The sequence below is a fragment of the Gambusia affinis genome, linkage group LG09 (genome assembly GCF_019740435.1).
Source record: "Gambusia affinis linkage group LG09, SWU_Gaff_1.0, whole genome shotgun sequence".
NCBI classification, from domain to species: Eukaryota; Metazoa; Chordata; class Actinopteri; order Cyprinodontiformes; family Poeciliidae; genus Gambusia; species Gambusia affinis.
This window is the reverse complement of record NC_057876.1, coordinates 24,412,570-24,424,756: the sequence shown is the minus strand read 5'-3', so window position 1 is coordinate 24,424,756 and position 12,187 is coordinate 24,412,570. Positions and strand designations below refer to the sequence as shown.

Below are 12,187 nucleotides of genomic sequence, written 5' to 3'. Positions count from 1 at the left end.
ACTTTCATTTCCCTTGTTTTGAATCGTATTGCACGTTGCATACAATTAAACTGTACAAAGTTCTGTTCTCACATTTAGGTGAAGTTATTTTGTTTTACAGTGTTAGAAAATGTCAAAATCATATTGTTTGTTTACATTAAGAAACAAGAATTAGCTGATTAGACAAAGCAGCAAGCTCTCCTTTAACTCATTTTTTGTGCCTGGGAAATTTATTTTCCTCCTTACAAGTTTTAGATCATCAAACAAAGTTTAACAGCTATAATAAATTGAGTATAATCTAGTTTTAAATGAAGATATCAATTATTAAGAAAAAAAGGAATCCAGACCAACCTGCGTTATGTGAAAAATTTAATGGCTTCGCTTGTTAAATCATGAATTAACCTTGATTTCACTAAATAAACCAAAGCGTAATTCCTGCCACACCTGTAGAATCAAAAAAACATTTTAATAGAATCTGTCTGACAACAAGAAATAGGCTGGATGGTGTCAAATAAATACAAAAATCCAAGAAGGGCTGATATATTGCAGTGAGGAAACGGATATCAACCCATGTATAAGAACATGGAGGTGCAGAAAACAACATTAGTGGTGGTCAGCCAAAATTACTTCAAGAGCACATAAACAACTCATCCAGAAAGTCACAAAAGAACCCAGAATGGCACATGAAGTTAAGTTCATCATTCAAAATTCAACATTACCAAACATTATGGTCAAAAATGGCTTCTATGAGAGTTGCTCCAAGATAAAACCCACTGCTGGCCAAGGGGAAATGGAAAAGTTACGATGTTTGGCTGGTGTTTAAAATGGCTTTCAAAGTAAGCAGGACAAACCTGAACCACCCTAAGTATTGTTGAAAAAAGAGGCTAATTAGAGTTGAAATGGGAGTAGGGTCCAAGGACTCCATGTGTAGAAGCTGTGAGGCTTTTACAGTGAGGCATGAGATTGGAGTGGGTGTAGTGTAGGCTTTGGTGACTTTCCAAAAATTGTGATTACTTCACAACGCCACGCGAGCTCGTCTCATATTTGCCAAAAACATCCTGATGATCCCAAAGACGTTAAGGAAACATGTTGACTGATGAGACAAAAGAGGACATCTGCCAAAAAGATGTTTTTGGCATCCTGTGTTAAATAACATCACATTTCTGCTCTCAAACAAAAGGTAAGAAATGAGAGCACCATTTGAAAACCTTATTTTACTTTTATTCAGTTTATTTTTATCTGATATTAAACTTTGTTAGATAAACTGAAACAAGTAGTACTGTCTATAAAGACCAGCAAACTATAATTCTTTAGACCAGTAGTACTAAAGAACTATAGTTGCAATGTAAGTGGAAACAGTTGCAAGACTTTTTTTCTGACTTTTTCATACTTCACTAAGATGTTTTAACAGGGGTGTGTGCACTTTGTCTGGTATGCCCTGTAGTACAGTTCTTTAGTGAAGTCGTCCAGTAATAAATTGCTGAATTTATCATAGTTTTTTGTATCTCTGTACTCCTCTTGCTCTGCACAAGTGGCCAAAAGCTTTGCAAAGGTTGAGCTGTGGAGTGGATTAATGAATGAAGAGCTCACCACGGGTCAGGCTACACACAGCACAGATGTCACACTGCTGTGTCGTCCTGCTAGAAGTCACAAAGTGTTTCACTCACCAGTCTAGGGGAGTGAGGATGTGACTTGAGGTGTTTGAATAGATTCGATTGACTGACATGAGAAGCACTGAAGGTGACGCCATGCACGGGACATTTTCACCCAAGGGCAATGAGATACTGATAATGTTATCTGCATTGTCACCCAGCCTTTTCATTACAGCAGGTGCATCGACGTCCTTATCTGTTTCAGAGAGTTTGTAGCAAACATCAACGTGGGCTGTCTGTGGAAGCTTTATCTCCAGAATAAACACCGCAAACAGCCTTTAAACAACCAGCTTAAAAATGACATAAAGAAAATCCCTGAGGTGACTGAATGTCCTCTTTTTTGTTTGGAGTCTGGATGTTTACAACATGATTTTTCTTTTCTTCTTTTTGTCCCTTTGAGTCAGTTTGGGGAGTCCTTCCAACAGCCAATCTAATCTAACCATTCCCTTTTGAACTGGAAAAATGAAAAAAGAATTTTATGATCACCACGCTAGCACGTCCGATGCCTAAATCAGAAGCAACCGCTGGCAGCAAGGGAGCTTAAGTGACGCAAAACCTCTGCAGCAACAACAAATCAACCTAGCAATAAAAAACGACAGCTGAATACCCCTGTGCTAGACTCAGGCGCTACCATCCAGAAGAAGAAAAGAGGCTAAATATCCAATAAATTCCCAAAAAAGATCACTAAACTGAAATCAGAAGGGAATGTCTTGTCCCAGTGTGTGGCGCTTGCATGACTAGCATTCAATTGTTTGTGTGTAGCAGGAGGTGTGTGCATTTACACTTATGTATGTTGCACCACAAGGTAGTGATCCATTTTTAGCAAGCAATGTCCCCGTTCTGTCCTTGCGTCCACACCAAGTCATCTATTACCGTTAATACACACACACACATACACAGGGCGTCTACGCATTAGCCGCGACGCTAGTCGACCTCTGCCCGTCCTTCAGTGACGCTGCGAAACTATTACAGATGCTCCGCTTTATTCTCCCTGCCATGTGATTAATGTGGAGGGTGGAGGGACGTGAGGAGGAGGCGCAATGAGAAGAACTGTCGAGAGAGAGGGAGGAGGTGGAGGAGAAGAAAAGAATGAATAGAGGCAGTGAAAAACAATAAGAGAGGAAGAAGGAGCGTGCATGCACTCCTAATCGGACGCAGACGCTCCGTTAATGCCAGAAAAATACAAAGGGTGGATCACGTGAGCCATTGTAAAATATCTCCATTAACATAGAAAGAACCATAAACAGCCCATGGGAGAGTAGAGGGGTAGGAGTAAATCACTGTGGAGATAAATGCTTTGGAAAAATCTCACTTTGCTTTTCTGTCTCATTCTGGTGTGCAACAAAAGATAAAAAGTCTTGTCATTAAATGAATTTATGCACTTTCAAGGTCTATGTTTTATTTACATAAATAATGTATTTCTGTTGCAAACAAACAATCTATTCTTCTCCCAACTGTTTATGCTCACAGTGTTGCTCATCTCCAGCAGCGATTTGCCAAAAGGCAGGATACACCCTAAACTCGTTGGGTGCAAAGCCGCCTTTAATAATACAAATACTTTGATGTAACCGCCAACCATGTCCTGAGAAAAGCTTATGGGTTGAATATCTCTAAATCTACATTCAACGTCTGTTTTATCAGGTGCATTTAGCCAACTCTATGTAGTGAATGTGACTTTCTGAAATTCAAACTGAGCGTCAAGATGAGAACAAAAGGAGATTTACGTGACTTTGAATATAGGATGGCATTTAGGTTTCAGATTGGCTGGTGTGATAAGTTCAGAAATTGATGATCTACTGGAATTTCCACACACAGCCATCTTCTGAGTTTACAGGGAATGTAAAATACATGCTGAAATATATATAATGAGTGACAGTTTGTCTGAAAATATGTTTTATATGAGATCAGAAAAGATTGGGCAGAGTGGTTTCAGATCAGAGAAAACCAACAATAACGCCAAAATAAGTTTCTACAACTAAGGCATGTTGAATACCATTTTTTGAATGCCCAACATGTTGATTCAGCATTAGAAAAACACACTGTGTTCCACTCCTGGCAGCTAACTCAGGAAACTGAAGCTGCAGTTCACACAGTCTCAGCAAAATAAGCCAATGACAGACTGGACAAATGTAGCCTGGTTCAGGGAGTCTCATTTCTTCAGCATTCAGGTGTAAACATCAAAGCATTGATCCCATCTTTTTCAGGATGGTGGGGATATTCTCTTGACACACTTTAAGCCTCATAATATCAACTGTTGCTGGCTGTGTTCATCCCTTTATGACCACAGGCTTCTGGAAAGTTGCCATGTCACAAAGGCCAACTCATCACAAACTGGTTTCTCGAAATGAACGATGAGCTTCATGCAGCCTCCAGAGTTACAACATTTCAGTTTGATAGAAAAAGTTTCAGATATGTCGGAGAGAGATATTTTCATCCTGGATGTGAAGCTGAAAAATCTTCATTAAATGTGTGATGCCTTCATATCAATATGGACCATAATCTCTGAGGAAGGTTTGTTGAATTGTTGAATTCCCTGTGAACATGAGCATCCAATCTGGTACTACTATGGGGTACCTAAAAAGAGTCCAGTAAGGACAGATAAGTAATAAGGACCCAACAAATTATATAATTATACCAACTGAAATCAAAACAGCACAAGACCTACAGAGAAATAGAATTACTTCTCAAATACCTCACTATTATTACACAACAAAAGTAAATTCATTGTAAGGAATAATAGCATCTTCTTAAAATGTTTGTCCCGTACCTTGTGCAATCTTAAGTAGGTTTAAATATGCAACTAACACATTTCATAACATGGGTTTATAATATAGAAGCTGCAACTGGTTAAATCTGTAGTTATGAAGGTGGCACTATGACCATGGTGCTTGCTACTCAAATACAGCTGGTTATCTAGCATTGACTGTGAATTTTATTATCCTTTTGTCTTGAAACAAGAACTAAGTGTGATTTAAATAAAATATATACTTACACTTCTATTAAAAATTTCATTTCTTATTCCTTTCTCCCCTTAGTCTTTTCAAAACTGTATTTTTAAATAGTGAATAGAGAAAAAGACTTAAAGACATGAAATATTCTCGGTTTAATAAAAACATTTGAGAGCATGAAAGTCTTTTCAAAAAGCTACAAAAACAGGACAAAGGATAAAGTAGAAAGAAATAGACTGGAAGAGGAGGGAAGAAGACGGCAACAGAACCTCTCTGCTCACTCATCCGTCATGCTTTCAGGTCGTAATTGAAGCATTTGTATCCGTGCCGTCGCAGATGTGATTAATCGAACAGATTAGCTGGAAGCAGAGAGAGAATGGTGTCAGGCGTGCGCCGTCTCCTCTGCAAACATTACCCTTGGATCCTTGTTTCAGAGACCTGCATTTGCATAAAACACGACTCGGAGGACACGTCAGCCACAACTAGCCCTGGAATCAGTCTCTGCTGAAGCAGTCGTGAGGAGGGATTCCTTTTCCTGCTTCATAATTTCCCTCTGCAAGCGTTTCCAGATGAGTGATGAGGAAAGGAATATGTTTTAAGCTTGCCTTTGGTCTGGTAAATTCACCGCTGACTGTCCTTCATACTCTTTGTTCTTGTCCTCCCTCTGGTGTCAATTCAAGTCATTTGAAGCTTTTTAAGATGTTTCAGGACAAATGTTTCAACACTCAGTGAATTCTCTGCAACTGACAGAATAACTAGGATGCATTCAGACAGAGCATTCTGCTTTTTGAATTTAATTTGACTTCATCTGCAGTTCAACAGATTCAATTCTCAATCTGTGTGGGATGATGATGTATTTTCACTGTTGCTGAGAATTTGGAGACAGGTTAATATTCATGTGCTGCAATTTAATTTAATAATTAGTAATATGTTTTGGATCATTGTCCTGTTGAAAGAAGTAACAACCAAAGTTGTGTTTTTAATTGTTTTCCCTGCTCTAAAAGAGAAACAAGCCCACAGCATAACAAATCCTCTAACATGCTTAACGGTGGACTTGAAAGGTAATGATTAATCTGAATGTAGATTTTATTTTAACATAATTTCTGAATTTATGAACACATACGTGTTAGGTATGTCCTATTGTCTTTCCCGAGGGAGAGAAAGAGAGAGAAGCTTGAGAAATGGGCAACTGTGTCAAGTAAATTTTATTCCCCAGGTAAACAAGAAGTCATATATTATTAATATTAAATTCCTAAAGAGCCTAATTACCTTAAATGTGACGTATAAATTGCACAATCCTTCAAGAAGATGCACTGGTTAGCAAATAGGAATTGTTAGCAAGTAGGTGACAAATTTACATCATCAAGAGAATAAGTTAAATTTTTTTTTCTTTTTTTATAAGAAGAAAATGCAAAGAGATTACAATGATGTGATTATTATGTAATCAATGCGAGATGGAAACTATCTGACAATAGGTGGCCTGGATGAAGAGATTCCACAGCCATAAATGCAGATTAACCTGTGTCATTAAGGTTCATTCATTCTGGTGTCAAAGCAAATTTAATTAGTTAGATGAAGGTCACTGAAACCAAGAGATGCATCAGACGGGGGATGAAGTCCTGGAATGCTTATGGAGTTTCCAAGAATGCCTATTTTACAGCTCAGGAGATGTTTCTGAGTAGCTGACGTGAATCAAAGCCTGGCTGCTCAGATCTCTACACATGGTTATAATGTACTGCTCCATGCATCACTCCCTGCTTTTCCTGTTCTCTCTTTTGGTTTCCACTGGAGTCTCTGCCTGCATGAGCTGTGTTAATGTCTCTGGCTCATCAAGCCGCTGACCTGGAATGATTATCCACATGATCTGCTGCGCTGTTCTTTTTCTCTCCTCTCCCGTCTCTCTGTTCCCCCATCAGATCTGAACAACATCCAGGGACGCCACAATCCTTTCAGCTGCATGTACGAAACGTTAATTCCAGATTTAACATCAATTTAGTGCTCACTGGAGCTTGAAGCAGCTGAAGTGGGGGTTATGTTTTTGCCTTTATTTTCTGAAAACTATGAATTTTACAAAGATGAGTCAACGCAGAAACATCTAAAGTCATCCATCCATCGTCTGCACCATCTCATCTCTACAGGCTTGGTTAAGGGGTGTTGAGAATAAATAATTCTGTGTTTTTCTTCTATCTCTTTCAGCTAGTTGCAAAGCTAAAGCTAAAGGAAATGACATGTGAGGAAGCACCCTAAAGTTAAAGGATGTGACACACTAGGGAACGCCCTCTTTAGGGCGTAGCTTAGATAGAGGCTAACGAATGGGATTACCTACTGTTGCTTGATCCCATTTTGTCCTGCTAGCTCCTAAAGGTAGCATGAGAAATAGACCAGCTGTATTTTGGTATTAATAAATGAAATTCATGAATTCAACTCACTGACTCTTTTTCAACCTCATACATCAAGAAGTTAGTCTGGAGAAAGGATAATTCTCCACAGGGGGATGTTTAAAGTATTTATATGGATCTACCTTCCACTCCCACAATAGCAGTGGGTACAACCCACAAGATTAACAAAGTTAACAACTTTTAATCACAAAGCTCATATAAAAGTCTTCTATGAGGGAATTCGTCTGATGGTCATCGGGTGGCTTTAAAACATAAGCCTCAGATGCCATGTAAAAGGCTAATGCAAGAAAGAAATCTCACAAGAACTTAGTGGCTGATTAAATTCCTGAAAATAATGCCATCAGCTGATTTAATGTTATGTTATTAGAGCAGGTGAAGAATCCTGCTGAAAGATCAAAACCGTCAATTCAGGATTTCATATAAACGTGTTATTGTCAACTTTAAAAATGGTCAGTTCCAAGTAAAAGGGTGCAGAAAAGGGTGCAATCTGCAGGAGATTTGATGCAAAGAATCTCTGATTGAGAAAGAGTAGTTTTCTCAATCATCAAGAACGTCAAGTTGAGATGTTCAGAACTGTGATAGCCGCGGTGCAGAGCTTGTTCAACATGCACAGCTGGTTGGTGTGAGTTCACTTCCTCACACTGAGACGTTACAATGTTTGGATGATATGCATACGTGGATGCAATCAAAGACGTTTTGAAGAATAAGGCCAAACATTCCAATTTTAAGAGACTCATCTGTTACATTTGTATAAACCTTAGCATAAGTTCACGTTTGCTTACTTATACAAGACACTGTCAGGGTTGAAATGCACGTGACAGGTTTCATTATATAAGGAAGTGATTTGGGTAAAATTGAGTTGTAAAAAAGAAAGCAGAGAGAAAAAGCAGTGCAGAAAAAGTTCCTGATAACAGCAATACTCTCTGCAACAGTTAAACACCTGTTTAATTTGGAGACCACAAGAGTGTTTCACACCAGTTGACTGCCGACCTGTCAGTCTGGAGGCTGATTTCACTCTCTCCGCTCGGCAAGCCTCTTAATCTCTGAGCGCTCTTATCTGCCTTTGTTCTCTGAGCTGCCGAACAGCCGGAGAGATCAAGGCAGTTTGAGCAAACCAGCATGTACAGCATCCCCCACCTAATCGCAGCTAACAAGACGATTATAGCCGATCAATCAGGAAGTGAGGTTCCCTAATGAGAGGCTGTCATTTTCAAACACTGCGATGGCATCTGTGGTCACTTTCCACTGACCATTTCTTTAAACCCACAGCCCTTTTCGCAGAGAAATGTGAGCTGAAAACAGAGCCTGATCTCCAGATTGTTCCAGTTTCTCACTTTGGGAAGGAGAAAGTCAGTGAGGAAGTCAGTGAGGACAGTCAGTGAGGACAGTCATCTGCCTGCAGTAGCTTAAATATGCTCAAGTCTCATTTGTGAGGTAAAAGTCAGATGTGAGTCTTGAAACACTTGAAACTTGAGGTGGGCGATGTGAACTTAGAATTTTATCTCCACATTTTGTATTAGTATTGTAATAACGATAAAAATTATTACGAAAAACTACTTATTATGCCTTTTTAGGTATCGGTATGACTATGAGTGTATTACACAGCAAACATAACGCCAAAAAAACACAAATGCTTCTTTTGAAAAACATTCCCATTTAAAATTGGCTTCTTCAGGACGTCCTTTACCTTTTGAAGTGTGACTTATATCGCTAAACTGCACACAGTAACTACTTTTGATCGTATATTCAAATTTACCGTAATTTATTGATGGAACAGAAAGTTCAGACCCTCTGGACGAAGCAAAGTGTAGAACAAGGGGTTGATTTTTAAATGAGATGTTTAGAACTGGGATAGCCGCGGTGCAGAGCTTGTTCTGCACCGCTAGAACAAGCTCTGCTAGTTTTGAGGTGGTAATGCAGACATTTCAATCAGATGTGTTTGTCTTTGAGTTATAAGACTGATATTAAATGCAGCTGTTTATGCTGTAATCTACGATGTTATTATTTTTTAATATCCAGTAGATAATGCTCATAAAGTTATGTATTTTAGTAAAAACCTATCCTGGTGTTAAAATGCACATTTGTATTCTGGGCGTTGCCAGCAATAATAGCACTGATTCTGCAAGTAAAGACAGTAGTGATTGAAGTGCAGGTGAGAGGCAGTCATGTTCGACTTCTCTTTGATTCCTGAAGAAGATCACTCTCTCGTTCAGTAGGGAGAGCTTGTCTGTATTAAACACGCGAGCTGCTGCCAGGCGGCCCGATCTGTCAAGGAAGAGCAGCGTTATTGATCTGATCCCTGCACAGTTGCTTTGCACTCCCAGCAGGGGGGGGTGTCACTCTGCCTCCATGCTCAGAGGGGGGCCGTGCTGCCTTTTTGTTCTCTCGGGGTTGCAGTATCTGTTCCTTTGATGCCATCTTGCTCCGTCTTTCTAATTAGACAGCCTTCTGAACCAGACAGCCTCAGTCCGACTTCTCCTGCTCCGGCCCGTTCTCTCTCTCTCTGGACTATCAGTGGCACTAACAAATCAATGAAGCAGCAGGGTAGAAACCACAGAAATCAGCACAACGGGGACCACTTCATCTGCTGCAGCTACCTGCATCGCAGCGACAGGCTCACGTTCAACACTGAAATATGAGCTGAGGTGCAGCAGTGGATTTATGTCAAGGCAGGGACAGCGGCACTGAAGCATGAATTCTGAATTACATATCTGCCAATTCAAGCCAAGCCATCAGAAGCAGACGCATTTTATCTGGACTGACAGTCTCCCAAAAAAAGCCCCACTGTTCCTTCCAGAAATCAGACCTAGTTGTCTGTCCTTTTGATTTCTCTTCAAGCCCTCGCTGCTGCAGAGTGCTCTTTACAGGTGGGTGCTTTAAAGCCACAAAACGCTCGAGGACATCGTTCAGTCCGGTCTTTCAGATTTCCGACAATATGCAGACGAACTGTTTACAACAACAGTAAATAAATCCTCCATGGGGAAATGTTCAGGTAAATTCGCAACCCAAATCCATCATGCTGATGTACCGGTTCTGTCTGTAAATCACTCCTAACCTGGCTGAGAGTCACCATGAGACTTCCCATAAATAATAAATCCATCGAAAAGAAAATAATGAGATGTTACTGTCAATGTCTGTCACAACTGCAAACCATTTTCCTGTAAATCTACCAAGATGATGCTCTTAAAGGGGCAGTATTATGTGTTTTCCAGGCACCTAATGCCATTATATAACATAATCGAGTAACTTTTACAACAACTTCAGTTATTATACAAATCCTATCTATCTAATATGTCTCTTTAAAACTCCTGGTCTTTCTGAAACTCCACCTTAAGGAAGTCATCACAACACCGCTCCTCTATTAACCCCCTAATTACATTTTTACCAGCATTTCACTGAGAAATTAGCTCCTATAATGGGTTCACTGGATGCACAGTTCCACCAGGTCTTTGCTAATTGCTGCTGGCTAGTTTGAAGGAGCAGATTGGGGGATGCTTGGAAACTGCAGCTCAGAGGAGGAGCTGCATCTCAAAGGCGGGGTTAGGTCCAACCAGGCATTTTGTGCAGCTGAATGGTTGCCACAGGAAATTAAAGGATTTCTCAAACATGCATGAAATAATTAAAACAACACTCCAGGTATGTTTTTGATGAGTAAATAACATTATAGTATGATGTAAAACCAAACTGATTTTTACCTAATACTTCCCCTTTAAAGCATTGACCTGAACACAGCAGCAGAACCATGCAGGAGTCTGAACTGGATCAGTGTCACTGCCAGTCTCCACAAGATGAAGGTTAAACATGATTGTTGCCAACTTTGGCCCCCACACGGTCAAACTGAAGTTCAAATCCTGTTCAGAATGGACAAATAACCCAATACCAACCAACCTCTGGCTTCTGTCTGCAGAGGGAAATGGTACATTAGCATTCATCTCCAATTCAAATGAGTCTGCAGCCCTAATGGGTATTTATTGGCCCAAGCTGCAATCAGCACAAACTGCACATCATTGTTTCCTGGAAAGACGGGAAACAAGCACAACACAACAGATTAATCGTATTCTGAGATTATTTTTAGATTTATGCAGAAGATGGAACATAAATTTCTAAGATTTGGAAAAGGACAAATTTCTTTTTGGCTTTTTAATAAGGTGCAATAGAAAAGAAACCTCTTCATAAATCTAAGCAAACAGTTTTACATACTTTATCTTGAACCAAATAGCAATTAAAAGTACAGTTTAAAACTGGATTAAAGCAAAACTAAGCTAATCAAAAATTTATCATGAAAATTTGTAAAATTGCAAGAAGTGTAAACATCTGATATTTTTGGTTATTAGGAGTTTAAATTACTTCTTTATAACAGTTTTCCCAAGTGAATATGGCTGTACTAGTTGGGTATCTGCTTCTCTCTTTCAGGGATTAAAATAAAATGATTTTTTGTGGATTCAAAGACAAATGAAACAAATTGTTTTGAAGCTTATGTGAAGAAGTTAAGGATTTATTTTATTCCTTCCAAAGAGACTGAACTCTATGCTGTGTTTAAAAACCAAATCCCAAAATAATGTAGGGGAAAGTTCACCCTCTGGCATTTCTAATGGCTCTTCACCTTGTTGTAAAATTAAATTTCACCTGAAATGTATGATAAAAAAAAAATACAACATACACATAACTGCAGACCACACTGTTGTTTTATGAAATATAGATGAAGTTTGTGAAAAATAAAGTACATTTCTATGCCCTCGAGCCACAGTAAACACACAAAATTCTAGAATTTTCTTTGCCTTGCCTGTATGGTATCCTTTCATGAAATAATTTATCTTGACATTAAAATGCTTTTCTAGATACGAATCTGCTCTACATCTGATGAAAATAGTGTGACATCTTGCAATTAATTAGTATGTTTTATACTGTTCCACAAATACTCACAGTTGTTATGCTACTTTTATTTATTTATGTTCCTTTTAATGTTCTTATGAGCGCACTTGTATTGCTGTTGTGCAGCATTTTAGTGCATTTTTGTTTCTAAATGGCTATGCTGACTATATGTAGTCATGTACATTGTCTCACTATGTGTACTGATTATAACTATATTATAAAAACTTTTTTTTTATATATATAAATTAACTGTTGGTGTCCCTAATTTTTTGATTTGTTATACTAAATATGATTGTGGCAATTGTTTCTTCATATTTTGTGACATACTTTGAATCCA

The 12,187-nt window shown here is 38.9% G+C and overlaps 1 protein-coding gene across 1 annotated transcript in view; it reads right to left on the bottom strand.

Moving 5' to 3' along the window:
- Positions 1-12,187, bottom strand: part of glra1 (glycine receptor, alpha 1) — a 118,865-nt gene that overhangs the window by 4,961 nt on the left and 101,717 nt on the right. The gene's annotated exons all lie outside the window — the stretch shown is intronic.